This window comes from Rhinoderma darwinii, chromosome 12 (genome assembly GCF_050947455.1).
Source record: "Rhinoderma darwinii isolate aRhiDar2 chromosome 12, aRhiDar2.hap1, whole genome shotgun sequence".
NCBI classification, from domain to species: Eukaryota; Metazoa; Chordata; class Amphibia; order Anura; family Rhinodermatidae; genus Rhinoderma; species Rhinoderma darwinii.
Genome location: NC_134698.1, coordinates 66,122,224 through 66,145,108, shown reverse-complemented (window position 1 = coordinate 66,145,108; position 22,885 = coordinate 66,122,224). Strand labels below are relative to the sequence as shown.

Here is a 22,885-nt window from a genome sequence, read left to right as displayed (position 1 = left end):
TATTTCACCCCAAAAAACACAGGAAAGTCATATTATATTCCTGCTTAAGTAACAATATGAGGTAAAGCTGTAAATCTCCTGGCCATATAGAAGCAGCGATAGGAACTGTACATTAAGAGTATTCTCAGACATTGTGGAATTGTTGCAGATTTTTGGTGCAGATTCCGCAGAAAATGATCTAGAATTCAATTACAATACATGTGACGGAGGTTTTCAAAACACCATCTACACAACAATTCACGCAGAGTTCAGGGCATGCCCACTAGGCTGTTGAAATGTTACCGATTTTGTTGGGTAATTGCTACAAATTTGCTACAGATAAGTGGTGGAACATATCCTAATAGGCTCTCCCAGCTTAGAAGCAGTAAATAAAATCTTGGATTGCATACTGCTGCATATGGGGAGCTGACATTATCTAAAGTCAATGCTTTTCTTAGAGAGCTTTCGCAAACATTTAAATTTTATTAATTATATATTGTAAGCCCAAAGCAGGAAAAGTACTGGGCGTGGTGTATATCTCATTTGTTGAGATGGGTGAGATAAAGCAATCCAGGAAGGCTGGGCTTGCTGAGGTGTCGTAAAATTTGTGTTCTGGGACTGGATTTCTATGGAATGGCAGGTAGGATTGGAACCGGCACCTGTCATTCTCTTCCCCACTCCAATATGGGCATTACCCCTAGTTCAGCTAACTCACATGACGCTACTGTGCTCGTTACTGAGCCATACAAACTGTGCAGTTAGTGCAGAGAGTGTCAGAGCCTGGGAATCCACACAAGGATAGCGTAGAAATGGGTGAGGAAACCTGCAGTTTAGTTAGCGCCCAGATAGGCCAGGTTTTGCTTCATTTATATGCTGCAAGTCTTGTATGCTGGACAAGCACTTGTTTATTTTTGGACAGCAATAAAGGCAAGTGTGGACAATCAGTTTCTACATTTTCATTGCCATTCGCAACCCCCATATGCAAAAATTCCGACAATATGTATTTGGGAAAGGTTTTATATTTTCGATTCTTAGAAGAGGGCACACGGCCAAGTGCTTCCTGCACTGCCTACAGAGATATGCCGGAGAGATATGAAGAGATATCTTGTACTAAATATATCCATCTCCTGCAGGTGCCAGGTAGAGGAGGCATGATGTCCAATGTGCTCAAACTACTGTTTTCTCTTCTACTTTACCTTGCATCCGGCAACTTGAGTGAAACCAATCCTAAGGACCCTGCAAAAATAAACAGCATTTAATTGTAGACCCAGTAAAAAAAATGATGTTGCTTTCCAGACAAATATTCTTTAGGTGAAAAGTTCTTTAAATGTATTTCCAATAGTAAAAACCGTTTTACACATAGAATTAATCTACTTAAAAGTTGAGTAACTTTGTGAAGACATTGCATTAATTATCTTGTAGTGATTCTGAGTTACAGCCTGTATTATAGTCCAGAGCTGCATTCACAACTCAGAGCTGACATCTCCTAGCATTCCTTGTAAGCCCATTGTCTGCACAGAGCTTGCTCTAGGTCTTGCATTCTGCAATGTGTACTCTTTACACCAGGCATTGTACAGTAATCTGATGTTGTGAATACTAACTGTCCTATAGCATTATTGGAGGTCAGCTAAGCTGTGGGAAAGCTTGTCTTTACCGATGGTGTTACCAATAACAGCCAGCAGGACTACGAAAGCAGCTCTTGGCTACTCAGTAACATTGGCATACTTAACTATCAAATATTCAGTGATAGGGTCCTGAGTTCAGAGCACTGTCCCATTATTGTAGGTGAACCCCTTCCCATCCTGTTGGGTCCTGCATAATAGATAGCTTACAGTGGAAACGCCAAACTATTCTATGGGGGATGGCGGAGCATGAGGAGAGTTTATTACAAAAGCCCTGTGGCTGTATAATGGAGAATTGCGGCTGTGTATTGGTCACTGTAGCAAGCACTGTAATGAGGCAACGTGATGTAACGTGCTCAAGGGGCCGTTTACCTATGTTATTGGGCACTTTAACTGCTATTGTTATTAGCGAATGTGACTGTATTATGGGGCAATGAAACCGTGCATTAAGCACTATAACTGGCACTATTTTTAGGGAATGGGGCTTTATTATGGGGCAGAGAGGATATGTATTTGGTACTCTTGTTGGTATGGTTATGGAGTCACTGTGGCTGTATAATAGGCACACTTTAGCTGTGTTATTGGGCACTATACCTGGCTTTGTTATTAGGCAATGTGACTGTGTTATGTAGTGGTAAGATTTTGTATTGTCACTGTAGCTGACAGTGTTATGGGAGCAATGTGGCTGTGTTATAGGGCAATGTGTGTTCCACTGTTATGCACTATGGGGGTCATCTAAAAAAAATTGCCACATTATGCATAGTACATTGCATATACTTAACCCTCTTTGGGCATGACCACACATGGCGGAATTCCTCCGCAACTGTCCGCATCAATGCCGCACAGAATCTGCGTTGCAGATTCTGCAGCGGATCTGCACAAAATGTGCAGAAAATTGATGCGGACTGGCCGCTGCGGACTGCAGGAAAAGTGCTTCTCTTCTCCCTATTCAGTGCAGGATAGAGAGAAGGGACAGCACTTTCCCTAGTGAAAGTCAAAGAAATTCATACTTACCGCCCGTTGTCTTGGTGACGCGTCCCTCTTTCGGCATCCGGCCCGACCTCCCTGGATGACGCTCCAGTCCATGTGACCGCTGCAGCCTGTGCTTGGCCTGTGATTGGCTGCAGCCGTCACTTACACTGAAACGTCATCCTGGGAGGCCGGACTGTAGACAGACGCAGGGAGTTCTCGGTAAGTATGAACTTATATTTTTTTTTACAGATACATGTATATTGAGATCGGTAGTCACTGTCCCGGGTGCAGAAACAGTTACTGCCGATCGCGTAACTCTTTCAGCACCCTGGACAGTGACTATTTACAGACGTCTCCTAGCAACGCTCCCGTCATTACGGGAGCCCCATTGACTTCCTCAGTCTGGCTGTAGACCTAGAAATACATAGGTCCAGCCAGAATGAAGAAATGTCATGGTAGTAAAAACAATACGCTCCGCAGCACACATAAGATCTGCGGACTTCATTGCGGAATTTTGACTCTCCATTGAAGTCAATGGAGAAATTCCGCCATGAGTCCGCAACCAGTCCGCCACTGCTCCGCAACAGACAGAGCATGCTGCGGACACCAAATTCCGCTCCGCAGCCTATGCTCCGCAGCGGAATTGTACGCATCGTGTAAACGAACACTGCTAAATTAAAGTGAAAGTCAATGGAGAAACGGCTCCGCTGCGGATTAACGCTGCGGAGTCTCCGCAGCGGAATTTAAGTGAAATTCCGCTATGTGTGAACCCGCCCTTTCCTATCTCAGAAACGTGGAAGTATCGACCAAATTATTTAGAGTGGCTCTGCCATTAGACTAAGCAGCTCTTGCAGCTAACGGCACCTGGTGATCACGTGATCACCGGGACTGGAGAAGGAAGCGTCATTGCCTTCCTGATCGCTGTATACAGTTTAGGAAGCGGCAGAGGCAGTAAAAAAAAAAAAAAGAAGCCCTGTACTGCAGCTGCAGAGTTATGTGCGGACCAGCTGGACATTTTAAGATGTTTGGTGGTCCCTAAGTAGTTGACGACTATCTAGTGTTTTCATTTCTATCTCTACATTTCCCTTTCCAGTTGAAAAAGAGCTAATCTCATAATCAACATTTATTTCATTTGTCATAATGTGAAAAAAAAATATTGAAACAACTAGATAAATAATTAATTTGAGGAGTTTTTAGTGTGATCTTGTGAATGAAAAGAAACCTTACTTTTATTACTCTGTGCAGATGGCATATATACCTTTAACTCTACTTAACAGTTGTGAGGGAAATACTGCATGCATGACTGCTCACTCAAATCACCACCACCCTGCAAAAGGTTTAAGTCACCCATGCAACCTGGTTGTACTAAAAAAAACAACATACATATCTAGAGCTCCCACTGCTGGCAAAACATAACAACTACAAGTTTTCTTGATACTAAAAAAGCTAGTTGTTTTTTGAGGGATGATTTGTATTTTTCAATGGCATCATTTTAGGGTACATATAACCCATTGGGAGGGAATGGAAAAAAAACAGCAGCTCCACTGTTGTCTGTATATTTTTAAACTAATGCCGTTCACCTTGCAGCATTAATAACATGTCACCCTTATTCTATTAGTTTACGGCAATACCAAATTTGTATATTTCTTTTCATGAAAAAAATTTTTTTTTTCATCGCTACATTCCAAGAGCCATAACTTTTTTTTTTTCAGTTGAGGTTGCCATATGTGGGCTTGTGTTTTGCGGGACGAGTCATATTTTTTAATGGCACTGTTGTGGGGTACAATTCAGTCGTTGTTTTTTTGCGTTTTTTTTGTCATTCACTGTGCTGTATACATAACTTATTGCATTTATTATACAGGTCATTATATCTATGGGATCATTTTTTGTACACTTTTGAACAATAAAGCTACTTTTTATAGAAAAAATGGCTTTATTTCTATTTTTCTCCAAACACTTTTATTTCTTTTTTTAATTAATGACCAGGGGATTTTACAATGTGATTGTTTGATCACTATTATAAACTGACAGGCACAGGCACTATTTAGCACAGTCTAATAAAGCAAATAGCCTTAATTAGGCCCCAAGCTGCCATTGCAACTCATCGGCTCCCTATTGTTGGGCACGATTCGGGTGACAGAGGAAGCCCCCTTCCACTGTAGCCCCTTAGATGAACGCGGCATCGAAAGGGTTAAACAGATGGCATCGGTGTTATCTCCTATCCCAGCCGTTGCAGCATTACAGCTCCTGTGCCCGTGCCCTCCACTGGACGTACTGTTACATCCTATTGCAATAAGAACAACACAATCAGGATTGTACCATTTTGTGCCTATGGCTCCTGTGCAGACCTATGTTTCTCCATTGCTACAGACTACAAATATGTAGACTGATCCTACGGTCAGACTTCCTCCCTTTTTCCCATACTTCTGCCTAACACAATTCAGGTGGTTTGCCAGGTGTAGGAGGGAAGGGAGTAAATAAACCCTATTCAAATTTGGTCCCTATGCCCCAATCAATGATACTGCACATAAAGGTGGCAGATTCAGTTGGCAAACTTCTCTTTCATAATGCTGCTTTCTGGACAGGACATTTACACAGATTCCTATATCTTTGTCAAACAGAACAAGTGTCTTCATGTATGTGTGGAATTGATCAATTTGTTAACAAATCAAGACTAATTCTACTCAAACATAATTCCTCATAACTATTCTGAACACGTGTAAAGTCTTACACAAGTATAAGGAGATATTTCTTTGATTTACACAAACTGTCCCTTTAAATAATTACTCGTTTTTGAATAAAAAAAATCAAATATAAGTGTTAATCTCTGTTCACGGAACTTAGGTATATGGAAAAGATGAACCAAGAAATAGCGCTGCTACCATCCAAGGAAAGTCATGTAAGTAATGGTATAAAACTTAATTTATTGCGCAGACTACGCATTTCAACGCCGAACAGGCCTCTTCCTCAGGTCAGGTACAAAAGGAAACTAAAACCACTGGCTAATATAATGACTGCCAGCATGATCAGAAAACACATTGAAACGGAAAGACCGCCAAATAGTTCAAAAAGAACAGCTGTGACGTAATGTCGGAACAGAAATAAAAACACAGCCCGATTGTGCAATGCATTAGAGAAACATAAGAAATGGTACAACAATATTAAGAAAATAAAAGACGCAGTATAAAGTGATAATCAAATCATTAAAACATGAAATGAATGGAGGAGTTGGAGATGGACCGATCTATATGGAGTATCCAATGTACGGGAAATGTCATCTAAAACAATGGTGCATCGGTCTGCAAGGGAACATCAGATCGACATCCATTGGATATACATGTGATCACAAATATAATGAAATACAAATTGTGTGTAATAAAGGAAAGCTCTGTTCACATCCGTGTCGTGGCTTCTGTCTATGATGGAAGCCATGACGCAGTGCCGGATCCGTCGTATGACAGATACCACCACCGCCCAACAGACCCCATTGACTTCTGCAAGGTTTTTGGCATATTGTCAGGGAGAATAGCTCTACATGCCTCTAACCTAAATGTGAACAGAGCCTTATACTGGTGATATGTTGTATTATAATATATATTTTTATATAATTTCTAGTTTACTTTATAGCTTTTGTCTGAAGAGTTGCATAAAATATCTGTTTAAAAATAGAGCAAACAGTTCTGCCCTGTATGTTATTAAATGAGCATCCTGTAACTATGAACTCACTTGGAAACACTGTAACAATATCTAATTTCCTAATTAAAGGTCAGTAGGATGGGAGAAGAAAATAAATAGATGTATTCCTTAAGAAGAAAAAAAATCCAAATAGGTCCAAGGTATTAATATAATTCTGGAGCTACAGTGCCATCTGCTGTCACATGTGAGCATAGCAACTGATGGGCATGTCCTGTATCATGTTACAGCATGCAACCATATACAGTACCTGCCACATAAACTAACAGTTCTTAGTACCGAGGCTCTGCCTGCAAAGGTAGTGAAAGTGCTGATAACATAGACAAATAGAAAGAGTGGGATATCATTTCAATACGAAATTACCTCATTAGTGATTCCTGGCAAGGAGAAAACGGCAGTACTGTAAAATCTCTAAAAAGAAAACTATTTATTCACCGATACTCCACAACATTTAACAATGTATACATCAATACTCAAAATTAAAATAAATTGCGTGATAAATAAAAAGATACAAATATATCAAATACATTATAATGAATGATGAATTCCATACATTTTGTTAAATAGAAATAGCACTTTCATCAAACTTTTGATATTTCATAGAGACATATCAAAAGTCTGGATCGGTGCTGAGACCCCACCGTTGCTGAAACAAAGGCCAGAAGTGCTCGGCTGAGCGTCCTACAACTTCGGCTGTGATCAGCGCTCCCTGTCAGGCTGAGGATGGCTTTGATATGTCTCTATGACAGGTGGATAAAAGTGTAGTTACTCTTTGTAGGGTAACTAAACGTTTGACAAAATCTGACATGTCATAGTGACGTGTCAGAAGTTTTGATTGGTGGGGGGCCGAGCACTGAGACCCCCACCAATCGCTAAAACGAAGCAGCAGAAGTGCTTGTGTTGGCGCTCAGCCGCTTCATTTCTGTTTGGCTCTTTCCGGAAAGCTGATGTAGCGGAGTATGGGCCCATAGACTTTCTATTGAGCCCGTACTCCGATACATTTAATTCCGGAAAGAGCCGAACTGACACAAAGCGGCTGAGCGCTCTCACCCGAGCGCTTCTGCCGCTTCGTTTTAGCGATTGGTGGAGGTCTCAAAGCGTAGGCCGGCGTGATCCAGTGACGTCATCACGCCGGCCTGCGCAGGGATCCTGTCTCTGCGCCTGATTGGCTGAAGGCCAAACGGCCTGTAGCCTAGTAAATGGCAGAACAGGGAGATTGTTTGTGATGCTGCTGCAACGCACATCCCCCGCTATGGCTTCTACAACGGTAGTTATGCCACTGATGCATACAGAGCCTTATCTGTGTGTATAATGTGTAATGTTACCTATCTAGGCCTCCAGCACTACAATATAGCCATCATTAAATCCCCCACACTTTAATTAAAATGAGATGATGCTGCTCATACATTCCCAATCTATATGGTAAAGCTGACAAGTGAAAATTGTATGTAAAAACCACAATCATGGAAGCGTTATGAGGTTTTTCACAGGAGCGCTTCTAGCAACATTTTCTGAGAACTGGAAGGAGGCTACACTGTAATGAAATGGCAAGGCTCCCAAGTGCCTGTTTCTTGAGGTTCATTCACACATTCACACATATTTTTTTAATTTTTTTTTGCACAACAAGTTCAACTTTTTATTGGTGTCTCACTTGAACTGAAATTTACATAATGTCACAAGATATGATATCATAAATGACATAGGAAATCACATCTAGTGCTGCTCATCTGTCAGAGGAAGCAAAAATACAGGAAAACCTCTCCAAAAGACCACCCCTGATCAAGACCAGTGTGGTACACTTCTATGACAGATTATCAATCCCTGTATATCCTTTTTATGTTGGCCTCTTCTTTTGGAGGTCCATCCTTCTAGAACACAATTTTTACTGCAAGTTTAAGGGGTCGTCTCAGATTTTTCACTGTATGAGTTTGTTGAAATGCAACTGTAATGACGGGGTAGGGAGACAGACAGGTGAGCCCTAATCTACCCGCCATTCAGTCCCTGCCTACTTGCAACGGCCCATCCTAGACGACGGCATAATACTGGGCGACGGTCCCTACGCTCAATAAGTGCACGACAGACAAACAGACAAGGGTACACAGAAGCTAAGGGAAATGGGGCAGTTGCCCACGGCAACACAGTGAGCAACAAGAGTATTGAACGAGCCGAGTCAAACCAGGAGTGCACGAGGTACAAATCGCAGAGCAGGAGCGTAGTCAGTAAAGCCAGGGTCAAAAATAAAGCAAGGTCAATAATCATAGCAGGAGCAGCAGAGCCAGGAAACAGAAAAGAATCACAGGCAAAGGAGGAGCAGGAAATGCAGGTATAAATAGACAGAGGGCGGGAGCTAGCTCCGATTGGCCAGGCTGTGATAGGCTCTCCGACTCCTCAGCCTCCCAGCCTGACTGGTAGAAGATCGTGTCACTCTCTCAGACTTAGGAGCAGGTGCAGACTGATTACCCACGGGCGTCGACACAGAAGCTGTGTCTGGCAGATCCTTTACAGTACCCCCCCTTTTAATAGGGGAAACTGGACCCTTTCTAGGTGGACCTGGCTTATTGGGGAAGCGAAGATGGAACCTCCTGAGCAATACCCCAGAGTGAACATCCTGGGCGGGTACCCAAGTCCTCTCCTCAGGCCCGTATCCTCTCCAATGGACCAGGTACTGGAGGGAGCCTTGGACCATCCTGCTGTCCACAATCTTGGCCACCTCAAATTCTACCCCTTCAGGGGTGAGAACAGGGACCGGAGGTTTCCTCGAGGGAGCCAAGGACGGGGAGTAGCGTTTAAGGAGGGAGGCATGAAACAAGTTGTGTACTCGAAAAGACGGGGATAACTCCAGTCGGAAGGAGACAGGGTTAAGGACTTCAATGACCTTGTACGGCCCTATATATCGGGGAGCAAATTTTTTGGACGGGACTTTAAGGCGCAAATTTTTAGAAGATAGCCACACCAGATCCCCGACTGTGCACAGTTCCTGATGAACGACCTCTACCTCGGGATTGTTGGAACTACCAGGTGAAACGGAGGAGAACCGTGGATTAAACCCAAAATTACAGAAAAAGGGGGAGACCCCTGACGAGTTACTGACCCGGTTATCAAGGGAAAATTCGGCGAGGGGAATGAAGGAGACCCAATCATATTGACAGTCAGAGATAAAACACCTTAAATATTGTTCTAGAGACTGATTAGTCCTCTCAGTTTGGCCATTAGTTTCAGGATGGAAGGCCGAGGAGAAGGACAGATCAATCTCCAACTTTTTACAGAAGGCTCTCCAAAACAATGAAACAAATTGTACCCCTCTGTCAGAAACAATATTGACAGGAACCCCATGGAGACGCAGGATGTGTTTGACAAACAAGGTAGCTAACGTCTTAGCATTGGGCAGTTTCTTGAGGGGCACAAAGTGGCACATCTTACTGAAGCGGTCTACTACAACCCACACCACCGACTTGCCTTGAGATGGAGGCAGATCGGTGATAAAATCCATGGAGATATGGGTCCAAGGTCTCTGGGGAATGGGCAAAGAACATAGTAAGCCCGCTGGTCGGGACCTGGGAGTCTTGGACCTAGCACAAATTTCACAAGCGGCGACGTAGGCCTTAACGTCTTTAAGCAACCCAGGCCACCAATAGTTTCTGGCAATGAGATGCTTGGTACCCAGGATGCATGGATGGCCAGATAGTGCAGAGTCATGATTTTCCCTGAGTACCCTTAGCCGGAATTGCAGGGGAACAAACAGCTTGTTCTCAGGAAGTTTCCCGGGAGCTGAAACTTGATCAGCCGCAATTTCGGAGACTAAGTCAGAATCAACAAAGGAGATTTGCTAACTTCTCGGTCATCGCTAAGCCTCTTACGGATCTTACTCGCAAAGGTGCTGACCTCCTCCACTGGCCTCCAGAGGCGGTCCAGGCTTTTGAGGTCCTTAAGAAGTGCTTTATCTCGGCCCCTGTGCTGATTCAGCCTAACCAAATGGAGCCATTCATCATGGAGGTTGACGCCTCCGAGGTGGGAGTGGCTGCTGTTTTGTCCCAGGGTACCAGGTCCCTCACCCATCTGTGCCTACTTCTCCAGGAAGTTCTCGCCCACTGAGAGTAACTATGTAATGACAGGGTAGGGAGACAGACAGGTGAGCCCTAATCTACCCGCCACTCAGTCCCTGCCTACTTGCAACGGCCCGTCCTAGATGACGGCGTACAACTGGGCGATGGTCCCTACGCTCAATAAGTGCACGACGGACAAACAGACACGGGTACACAGAAGCTAAGGGAAATGGGGCAGTTGCCCACTGCAACACAGTGAGCAACAAGAGTAGTGAACGAGCCGAGTCAAACCTGGAGTGCACGAGGTACAAATTGCAGAGCAGGAGCGTAGTCAGTAAAGCCAGGGTCAAAAATGAAGCAAGGTCAATAATCATAGCAGGAGCAGCAGAGCCAGGAAACATAAAAGAATCACAGGCAAAGGAGGAGCAGGAAATGCAGGTATAAATAGACAGAGGGCGGGAGCTAGCTCCGTCTGGCCAGGCTGTGATAGGCGCTCCCACTCCTCGGCCTCCCAGCCTGACTGGTAGAAGATTGTGTCACTCTCTCAGACTTAGGAGCAGGTGCAGACTGATTACCCACAGGCGTCGACACAGAAGCTGTGTCTGGCAGATCCTTTACAGCAACTTGATCAATCCTTGTCTCCCCAGACAGCAAAGGTGTTCTATAACTAAACAATGTACATAATGGTTTGTGATGCTGCTGCAACCCACATCCCCACACACAAACACAAACATAGATCATATTTTACAGCTCAATTTCTCACACAGTTTGGGTGTAACCAGGGCTCCAGGTTTATGTGGGCGCTTGGGCGACACAGACTTAGTGGGCCCCTTTGCAGGGTAATTCAAGGCGACAGTAAAATGGCAGAAAATTTCACTTTGTGCCCCCATATACTAGTTAGGCCCTGATTATGGCTACATAAAGAAGTTAGGCCCCCAGTGTGTACCCCCATAAATTTAGTGCCTACTGTAGATAGTGCCACACAGCCCCCCACCCGGGTAGTGCCAAACAGCCCCCTCTCAGGTAGTGCCACACAGTCCCCCTCCCAGGTAGTGCCACACAGCCCCTTCCCAGGTAGTGCCACATAGCCCCCCTCCCTGGTAGTGCCACACAGCTCCCCTCCCTGGTAGTGCCGCACAGCCCCCTCCCTGGTAGTGCCACACAACCCCCCTCCCTGTAGGCAGTGTCTTTGGGGCTCCCTCTAGGAGTGGAATCCCCAACCAGAGTATTGCCAACGCTCTGGCCGGGGGTTCCATTTCAGGAGAAGCCCCTGATGTCACTATCCATATATGGACAGTGATGTCAGGGGTAACCCCAGAGCCATAGTCACAGGCAGAGCTCTACTAGCAACCATTTTTTTCACAACATTGGAGTGCTGCCTCTACTTTTTTGCCATTTTAATTTTCTGGACTCGTAGCCTGATTCAGGGAGGAATTGCTGCACCCGACACTTGAAGCTGTGCTGCTTTCTTTTTTCTTTGCATTTTTGGCCTACAAGCCTGCCAGTTTTTTTTCTATATTTCTCACTCTACGGTACATTCACTTGAACCACCAGCCCTGGATGTCTTTACCTACAGCAGGGAGGATGAGGACCGTATTCTTTGTGGCTTGCAGAACGATGCTGCCTTCTTATCGACACCATCCGTTATTGACCTTTAAAAGAGGATTTGAAACAGAGACCAAAAGACTTATCAATTTGGAGCATCATCTAGCTACACTTGGCAAATACCACAAATTAAGACGTATACCCAGAGGTATATGGTCACGAATAAGACCTAATCTATTTGCAAATGATCGGAAATTGTAATCTATTTTTTTCCAAATCTCTAACAAGGATGCGTTAGATACAATACTGTTGAACATAGAGTTTTTGCAGAAGAAACTAGATATTCTTACAACTAAAATGTCTTATATGAAATCTAAACTTAAGTCGTCTATGACTGAAGTTGAATATGATGCTTTTTTCAGCACACTTTCAACATATATGGACAAATTCATATTGGAACTTGAGACAACTAAACGCCGGAAGTGGCAGAGAGACACTGAGGATTATGAGAAGGGATATATTTACAACTGGCAGGTTGATCCCAAGAGACAGGATTACAGAGATGATGGATTTTGGAAAAACATCAAAGTATGCATATGGATGAGAATCACCACTCCTCTTCTGATGGATTTGACTCTTTTCCTATTTTTTTCATTCTTCTAGGCAAACGACTTGATCGTACCGGACCAGGCGAGGGGGCAGAAGGCACTACAAGCGGAGGAAGGCGCAAAGAACCCAAAACACAAAGGGGGGTGACACCACGTCCAATGACATTACGAAAGGACAATTAGATTTAGTGGTAAATATTTCTTCCACTATCTTATCTTCTGATCAATTGAGTGTTTTGAACAAGCGTCTGTCATTTTGCCCTAGTACCAAGGCTAATTGGTTTGACCTTGAGGTGGACCTTCAGAGATTTTTTCGGACTATTAAGTTGAAAACTTGGCTTTCAAAGAAACCCAATGGGGATCCAGGTATCCTTGTTGATAATGCTGAGATGTCTTTAAAGGCTTGCAATTTGTATAAGAGTGATTTTGTTCCACCCTCATGTCCACATGATATTGAAATTTTTATTACAGCTATCAAACTTGATATGGGTAAGTTGAGGAATGAGTGTGAACATATACGCTTCTCACATCCCAATATGACAAGTATAGAAATGGGTGCATTGTCTACTCTAATGGACGATAAATCCATAACTATCAAACCTACTGACAAAGGGCAAGCAATTGTAGTCATGAACACTACTGACTATCTGCCTGAAATCTCACGACAGCTCAATGATTCAGCTGTATAAAGGCATGTCACTAATGACCCCAAATTTGAAATTCATAAGAGATTGAGAAGCATCTTCGACGTTGCAAGGAAGGATAATGTGATTGATGATGCACTGGTTACATTTTTAACTGTGGATCACCCAGTGACCCCCACTTTATACATTTTACTAAAGATACACAAAACCTTGGATAAATCTCCAGGTCACGCGATTGTCTTGGGAGTGGATTCAATTATTTCCAATATCGTGGTTTTCTTAGACAAGAAGCTCAGGAGTTACGCTTTTGATACCCCATTATACATAAGGGATACCGGGGCTTTTCTTTCTAAACTCCATGGGGTCACTGTTCCACAATGGGTCATACTAGCTTCCTTTGATGTGGTAGGCTTATACACGACTATTGATCACCAGAGAGGGCTAGATGCTATATATCACTGTCTACTTAACAGCCAGTTAAAGGTAAACTCTTCCTCCTCTCCCTTTTGTGTATTGTTCTTTATATCAATTACTTCACCTTTCGGGATGCTTACTACATACAGCATGGCACAGCGATGGGCTCCAACGTCGCTCCAACATATGCCAATATCTATATGGCTATGTTGGAAGCTAAATACATATATATATGTCACCTTTTTTTGATAAGGTTGATAAAATGGTGGCGATACATATTCCTAATTTGGACTGGAACTCTGGAAGAGTTATCTTCCTTTCACAGCTTCCTCAATACTATAGAGCCAAGTGTAAAATTCACCGTCGTACACTCGGACACAGCCATTGTCTTTCTCGACACCATGGTTCGGATAGACGACGTTTGCCTCAAAACTGACCTGTTTGTCAAACCCACAGACGTGAACAATTTCCTTAGGTTTGACAGTTGTCCTCCATGGAGTATGGTCCGTTCATTGTCATTCAGTCAATTACTGAGAGTCAGACGTATAGTTGACAACGAAACAACTTCTGACTTAAGACTTACTGAGATGGGCCATAGGTTCAGACAAAGGGGATACCCTAGACACACTATTGACTCTAGTATTCGTAAAGTGAAGAATACACCCAGAGAACCCCTCCTCAATACGAGCAAGAGTGATGATTCGGATCACAATAAATAAGAAAGTGACATTAGGGTTCCCTTCATCTCCACCTACACTTACAGAGCCACCATGTAGCCCGAATCATCAGGAAACACTGGTCCATTTTACACAGCAATCTCAGGCATGTACCTGAATGTAATAATCCACCCTTTTTTTCCTATCAACGCTCAACCAACATCAGGGATAGGCTGGTTAAGACAACTGTTGGACCTGTTAGATCCCACAGACAGCAATATGTAGGCATACGTAGTGCAAGCTGTTATCCCTGCTTGTCCTGTGTCAACTGTACTCAGATGAACAAAGGAAATAGATTTTCTCACCCCATAACTGGTAGAGAGTTTGAAATTAAACACTTATCTCACTTGTCAGTCATCATATGTAATATACCTACTTGAATGCCCCTGTAAATTGTGGTATGTGGGGGAGACCACCCTAGAGGTTAAAACAAGACTTAATAACCACTGGTTCACCATTAGGAATAAAAGATTGGACCTACCAGTCTCTAAACACTTTTCAAAATTTGGACAGACCGAAAAACATCTTAAATTCCGGATCATCAATCATGTCCCCTCGCTATGTCGGGGTGGTGACAGAACATCTGCCCTCAAAAAAAGAGAATTAAAATGGATTTTCAGACTAAACACCCTCAGACTCTACGGACTTAATGCTGACTTTAAACTTGGAGGTACTAGTTTGGGGTGACTTGCTCTTCGGGCCCACGGAGCCATGGTTTTCTACCTTATGTTTTAAGAGTTGACTGCTATTGACATATGAATATATTTTTGTTCATTTTATCTTTTTTACAAAATATTCTTTAGATGCTGAAATCTCACTACTGCAAATAACTCACCTGTATGGACACACCCGCTTTAAATTATTACTGAGCATTTAAAAATCTCTATCTTTACCAAAAGGTTTTTTTCAATCTAATAAAAGTTTTTTGTGCAGCATTACAGTCTGGCCTTTTTTCCTTTTGCTTATATAGTTTTTCTTTATGTCTGTAACTCTCTCCCCCCTCTTTTTTACATATTTAAAAATTAATTACGGTTATATGACAGTAGGAATTTTTATTTTTTATATTGTAATTACACACATTCACACCAGGTTATATAAAAGATGGGGTTGGTCAATGATTGACCCCCACACTCACTTTATGCATATAAGTTTGTGACTTTTTTTTAGGGTTCTTGTACACATCGGTACCTCATGGTTACGGGGTGTATAGACAGCTTTTTATTATTATTGTCCTTTTAATTATATTAGTTTTCCTATGTTGACCTATTATGTAGTGAGGCTACTAGTTTGCCACTAGGTGGCATACACATTTAATACACTGTACAATCCCACAGATATCACCTTTGACCACTGGGTGCCGCTTCAGGTATTACGTTGGCACATTTTTTTGTGCATTTAACCATCATTTTATATGTCTAGTTATATATATACAGCACATTGCATGTGCTATTTCCCCCTCTTTCCCCAACCAGACTGTTTATCCTGTTACTACAATCCAGTCCTCCGTCCGCTGCGCACATGCGCAATGTTCGGGTCCCTTTACTGTGTATTACTCGCGCGCATGCACGGTAAGCTCACAGGGACGCCGATATGGCGTTTTGCATCCTACACAATGTGGGACCATCAGGAAGTGAGGAATATCCTTAGGATATTACATTATACTACTACGAGATCTATAATCTTCTTTATTATACTATTATTATGATTATTATCTCTACTTCATAATTTCTTGTTATGCTTCATGCATAATTTTATTGCACTTATGTTGGTTCATATTCACTGCACATGCACTGGGTACTATAACACTGTTTACACGCTGTTCACGAATGTATTTTATGCTATTTATTTATGGAAATGTACCTGACTCATTACTACACCTCGGGTATATAAAGCCCCGTTTTGTATGTCATTCTATGCTCAACAAAGATCCCATTGAGACGGATTGAAACGTTGCTACTGGGCTGAATTAAATACACCTTTTTTTTCGGAACGTTGGAGTGCTGCCTCTACTTTTTTGGCATATATATATATATATATATATATATATATATATATATATATATATATATATATACATATATATATCCCCTTAGTGACCACTGTTGCGGAAGTCATGACTCAAAATATATTAGACTGAAATTTAGGCGAGTGTTTCAACCGACACTCACTCCACAAATGTATCCAGATCATAGATTACATCGATATATATCGGAGAGAAGTAGACACACAGACATTGCTTGTATGCTCAAAAATACTCAGAGTGTTAAGGATCTGCCAGGCACAGCTTCTGTATCCACGCCCATAGGTAATCAGTCTGCACCTGCTTCTATGTCTGTGAGACTGACTCCATCTTCCACCACTCAGGATGGCAGGCTTCGGAGTGGGAGAGCCTATCACAGCCTGGCCAGACGGAGCTAGCTCCCGCCCTCTGTCTATTTATACCTGCCTTTCCTGTTCCTCCTTGCTTGTGATTCTTCTCTGTTGGTTTCCTGGCGCTGCTGCAGCTTCTTGAACTACCTGTCCCTGCTTCGTATTGACCCTGGCTTACTGACTACTCTTCTGCTCTGCGTTTGGTACCTCGTACACTCCTGGTTTGACTCGGCTTGTTCACTACTCTCCTGCTCTACGTTTGGCACCTCGTACTCTGCTGGTTTGACTCGGCTCGTTTACTACTCTTGTTGCTCACGGTGTTGCCATGGGCAACTGCCCCGTTTCCCTTTGTTCTGTGTTTCCTTGTCTGTTGTCTGTCGTGCACTTTTTGAGTGTAGGGACCGTCGCCCAGTTGTACCCCGTCGCCTAGGGCGGGTCGTTGCAAGTAGGCAGGGACTGAGTGGCGGGTAGATTAGGGCTCACTTGTCTGTTTACCTATCCCTGTCATTACACCGAGGTTTATTGATCAAACAATTACAATAATATCATTCAAAAGGAGTGTAGGCTTGATTTCAGCCAATCATTCACAATATGATAATAACTCTGATTCAGCCAATAGCATATAATGAGAATATTTCATATTGAGCCAATCCCAGAAATACAATACATTTCAAATGTAAAATTATAATTCTTCATTAGATGCGTACGCCAGGCTTCAGCTGGTCTATTTGGCCGCTAAATAAAATACAATAGCTTGTTCTTCTAAAATGGGGGAAGTGTGGAGGACTTTTGGGAGTTTTATTCACATATATATGTGAATAATTAAATAGAAACAAATTAAAATGGAATGTGATAACTTCATTTCTGGGCATTCAGCCAGACTGCTAACAGCTCATTTTATCAAGGTCAGAGATTACATATATTTCTGAAAAAGAAGGGGGGAGAAGATCATTGCAAGTGGAATAGAAGCCGGCATCCTGCTTGATAATTCACAGTGTAATTTAATACAGAGAATATAAGCAAATTGACCATCTATCACACCACCAATAAGCCTTTTCACGGCGGTCACTAAGGGGCCCTAGGCTAGACCGCCGCCTTTTCACAGCGGTCGAGTCTACGTCCTGCACAACTTTCCCGTGCAGGCTGGAGCTGGTGCTCCAACGGTAGCGATAAAGTTTACTTAGATCACAGCCGTTTAACCCCTTGAGTACCCAGCTCATTTTGGCCTTGAGGACCAGACCCATTTTTTCAAATCTGACATGTATCACTTTATGTGGTAATAACTCCGGAATGCTTTTACCTATCCAATTGATTCTGAGATTGTTTTCTCGTGACATATTGTACTTTAGTTTAGTGCAAAAATTTGGTTGATAAATTCATTGCTTATTTGTGAAAAACACCAACATTTAGCGAAAATATGAAGAAATTATGATTTTTCCAATTTTAAATGCATCTGCTTGTAAAACAGATGGTAATACCACACAAAATAGTTACCAATTAACATCTCCCATATGTCTACTTTATGTTTGCATCGTTTTTTGAACATCCTTTTATTTTTCTATGACCTCACAAGGCTTAGAACTTTAGCAGCAATTTCTCATATTTTTAAGAAAATTTCAAAAAGCGATTTTTTCAGGGACGAGTTCAGTTCTGAAGTGGTTTTGAGGGCCCTATATATTAGAAACCCCCATAAAACACCCCATTTTGAAAACTGCACCCCTCAAAGTATCCAAAACAGCATTCAGAAAGTGTTTCAACCCTTTAGGCGTTTTACAGGAATTGAAGGAAAGTAGAGATGAAATTTTCAAATTTCATTTTTTTTTACAAAATTCATATGTAATACATTTTCTTCTGTACCACAGAAGGTTTTACCTGAGAAACGCAACTCAATATTTATTGCCCAGATTCTGCAGTTTTTAGAAATATCCCACACGTGGCCCTAGTGCGCTAATGGACTGAAACACAGGCCTCAGAAGCAAAGGAGCACCTCTTGGATTTTGGGGCCTCCTTTTTTCAGAATATATTTTAGGCACCATGTCCGGTTTGAAGAGGTCTTGTGGTGCCAAAACAGTGGAAACCCCCAAAAGTGACCCCCATTTTTTAAACTACACCCCTCAGGGAATTTATCTAGGGGTATAGTTAGCATTTTGACCCCACAGGTATTTTGCTATATTTTCTGGAGTTAGTCTGTGAAAATGAAAATCTACTTTTTTTCTGGAAAAACGTAAAAATTTCTAATTTTTGCAAGAAATAAAGGAGAGAAAGCACCCCAACATTTGTAAAGCAATTTCTCGCGATTACGGAAATACCCCATATGTGGTAATAAACTGCTGTTTGGACCCACAGCAGGGCTCAGAAGGGAAGGACCCCCATTTGGATTTTGGAGCTCTGATTTTACTGGAATGGTTTTCAGTGCCGTGTCACGTTTGCAACGCCCTGGAAGGACCTAAACAGTGGAATCCCCCCAAAAGTGACCCCATTTTGGAAACTATACCCCTCAAGGAATTTTTCTAGTGGTATAGTTATCATTTTGACCCCACAGGTTTTTTGCTGAATTTATTGGAATTAGTCTGTGAAGATGAAAAGATACTTTTTTTTGGAAAAAACACAGAATTTTCTAATTTTTATAAGGAATAAAGGAGAAAAAGCACCTCAAAATTTGTAAAGCAATTTCTCCTGATTACGGAAATACCCCATATGTGGTAATAAACTGCTGTTTGGACCCATGGCAGGGCTCAGAAGGGACGGAGCACCATTTGGATTTTGCAGCTCAGATTTTGCTGAATTGGTTTCTGGGGGCCATGTCGCATTTGCAGAGTCCCTGAAGTACCAGTACAGTAGAAATTCCCCAGATGTGATCCCAATTTGGAGACTATACCCCTGAAAGAATTAAATTAGAGGTGTAGTGAGCATTTTGAACCCTCAGGTGTTTTATAGATTTTATTAGAATTGGTCCGTGAAAATGAAAACATTTTTTTTTTCCAATAACCTGTAGCTTTAGCTCAGAATTTTTCATTTCCACAAGGAATACAGGAGAAAAGACACCCCAAAATGTGTTACACAATTTCTCCTGATTACGGAAATACCCCATATGTGGTTGTAAACGGCTATTTGGACATACGGCAAGGGTCTAAACGGAAAAAGTGCAATTTCGTTTTTGGAGTGGAGATTTTACAAAATTAGTTTTTGACGCCATGTTGCATTGCGCTGAGGTACCAGTACAGTGAAAACTCCCGAGAAGTGACCCCATTTAGGAAACTACACCCCTCAAGGAATTCATCTAGAAGTGTAGTGAGCATTTTGACCCCCAAAGGTTTTTCAGAAATTAGTGCACAGTGGATGTTGCAGATATAAAATTGCCATTTTCCACAGATATGCTATTTCAGTGCCCAATGTGTTGGGCCCAGCTTGTACCACCGGAGACATACGCCCCATAAATTGTTAAGCGGTTCTCCAGAGTACGGTAATACCCCATATGTGGTCATAAACCGCTGTTTGGGCACATTGCCAGGCCCAGAAGAACCGCCATTTGGCTTTTGGAGCGCAGATTTTGCTTGGTAGTAGTTTTGTTTAGTGTTTTACTGGTGTTTCAGTTTATAATGTGGGGGCATATGTAATCTGTGCGGAGTACATACATTTTTTGCGTGACACACTGTCGTTTTTATTGGTACCATGTTTGGCTACGCGCGACTTTTTGATCACTTTTTATTCAATTTTTTTGGAAACAACGTGACCAAAAAAGGAAATTCTGCCATTGTTTTTTATGGTATTTTTTTTACGGTGTTCACCGTGCGGGATAAATAATATGATATTTTTTTAGGTCAGGCCGATACGAACACGGCGATACCTATTATGTCTAGTTTTTGTCTTTTTTTTCATTTTTTTTCTAATTATAAAGGGCTTGGTCAGGGAAACAAGGCGATTATTGTTTTTATTACGTAAAACGTGTATTTATTTATTTATCTAAAACTTTTTTTTTACTTTTTTTTCACTTTTTATTTTACACATACTAGGGGACTGGAAGATCTGATCTTCTGATCCCCTGCACAATACACTGCACTACTTCTGTATGTACTGATGTAGTGCAGTGTATTGTAACTGTCACTTTACAACTGACAGTTGAGCCTATTATGTCCTGCCTTGGGTAGGACCTAATAGGCTCCCGTACCTGGCAACCAGGAAGCCGTTGCTAGGCTTGCTGGTTGCCATTGCAACCATCAGAACCCCGCGATTTTTCGCGGGGGGGGGCAATGAGGTGCAGAGGGAGCCCCCTCCCTCTGTATCAATCACTTAAATGCCGCTGTCGCTATTGACAGCGGCATTTAAGGGGTTAAACTACAGCGATTGGAGAGGACAGTGATCGCTGTAGTTGCAGTGGGATGTCGGCTGTATATTACAGCCGACATCCGATGAAGATGGAGCGAGCACAGCTCCTGTGCCCGCTTCATCCTCAGGGCGTTACTATACGCCCATTTTCGGGAAGGGGTTAATAAAAATAGTGTTTTTTTTTTTTACACCGCTTTCTCTGAGCTCCTCACGTATCTCACAGAAGTGAGGAGATCAGAGAAAGTGACAGGAGCTTTCTCCTGCAGACGACGTCACAGACGGCTGTGATTGGTCAGTCTTCAGAGACTGACCAATCACAGCAATCGCCGGCATTGGGGACTGCTAATTGGTCCCCAGGCCGGTAGCAGAGACGGTTAGCTGTCAATGACAGCTGCCGCCACTGTTCTGTCACTATGTGATTTCACATAGTGACAGTTTATTCCTGCGCCGTAATAGTACGTCGAAGGTACGCTGGAATAAGCGGCGTTTTAACCTCACTTGAATGGGTTTTACTATGTACTGTACCGACGGTAATTTTTTTACGCGCTGCTGTCAAAAGATGGCGCGTAAAAAAGACGCCCGCGTCAAAGAAGTGCATGTCACTTCTTGGGACGTAATTGGAGCTGTTTTCCATTGACTCCATAGAAAAACAGCTCCAATTACGTCCGTAATGGACGCTGCGAAAAACGCCTGCACATGCCATTACGTCTGAAATTCAGGAGCTGTTTTCTCCTGAAAACAGCTCCGTAATTTCAGGCGTATCGGACGTGTACGTGTGAACATACCCTCACACTGACAGGCAGTAATGCTCTGATATACTAAGCATACCAAAGCATAATATCTGCGATCTAAAGACCGCATAGTGAAGTCCACTAGTGGGACTAAAAAATAAGTACCGTAATTAATGTTAAATAAAAATGATTAATAAAGATTACAGTAAAAAAAACAAAAAACAACAACATTTATTTCCATAAAAAGTGGTTTTATTTAGTAAAAGTTTTAAGAAGGAATAAAAGTACACATACAGTGAAGGAAATAAGTATTTGATCCCTTGCTGATTTTGTAAGTTTGCCCACTGTCAAAGACATGAGCAGTCTAGAATTTTTAGGCTAGGTTAATTTTACCAGTGAGAGATAGATTATATAAAAAAAAAAAAAGAAAATCACATAGTCAAAATTATATATATTTATTTGCATTGTGCACAGAGAAATAAGTATTTGATCCCTTTGGCAAACAAGACTTAATACTTGGTGGCAAAACCCTTGTTGGCAAGCAAAGCACTCAGACGTTTTTTTGTAGTTGATGATGAGGTTTGCACACATGTTAGATGGAATTTTGGCCCACTCCTCTTTGCAGATCATCTGTAAATCATTAAGATTTCGAGGCTGTCGCTTGGCAACTCGGACCTTCAGCTCCCTCCATAAGTTTTCGATGGGATTAAGGTCTGGAGACTGGCTAGGCCACTCCATGACCTTAATGTGCTTCTTTTTGAGCCACTCCTTTGTTGTCTTGGCTGTATGTTTCGGGTCATTTTCGTGCTGGAAGACCCAGCCACGAGCCATTTTTAATGTCCTGGTGGAGGGAAGGAGGTTGTCACTCAGGATTTGACGGTACATGGCTCCATCCATTCTCCCATTGATGCGGTGAAGTAGTCCTGTGCCCTTAGCAGAGAAACACCACCAAAACATAATGTTTCCACCTCCATGCTTGACAGTGGGGACGGTGTTCTTTGGGTCATAGGCAGCATTTCTCTTCCTCCAAACACGGCGAGTTGAGTTAATGCCAAAGAGCTCAATTTTAGTCTCATCTGACCACAGCACCTTCTCCCAATCACTCTCAGAATCCTCCAGATGTTCATTTGCAAACTTCAGACGGGCCTGTACATGTGCCTTCTTGAGCAGGGGGACCTTGCGGGCACTGCAGGATTTTAATCCATTACGGCGTAATGAGTTA

At 42.4% G+C, this 22,885-nt stretch overlaps 1 long non-coding RNA gene across 1 annotated transcript in view; it reads right to left on the bottom strand.

Moving 5' to 3' along the window:
• Nucleotides 1-902: 902 nt before the first annotated feature.
• Nucleotides 903-22,885, bottom strand: part of LOC142664534 (uncharacterized) — a 126,939-nt gene continuing 104,956 nt past the window's right edge. The window contains exon 3 of the long non-coding RNA XR_012851305.1: nt 903-1,215. This is a non-coding gene — a long non-coding RNA (uncharacterized LOC142664534). The remainder of the gene's footprint in view (nt 1,216-22,885) is intronic.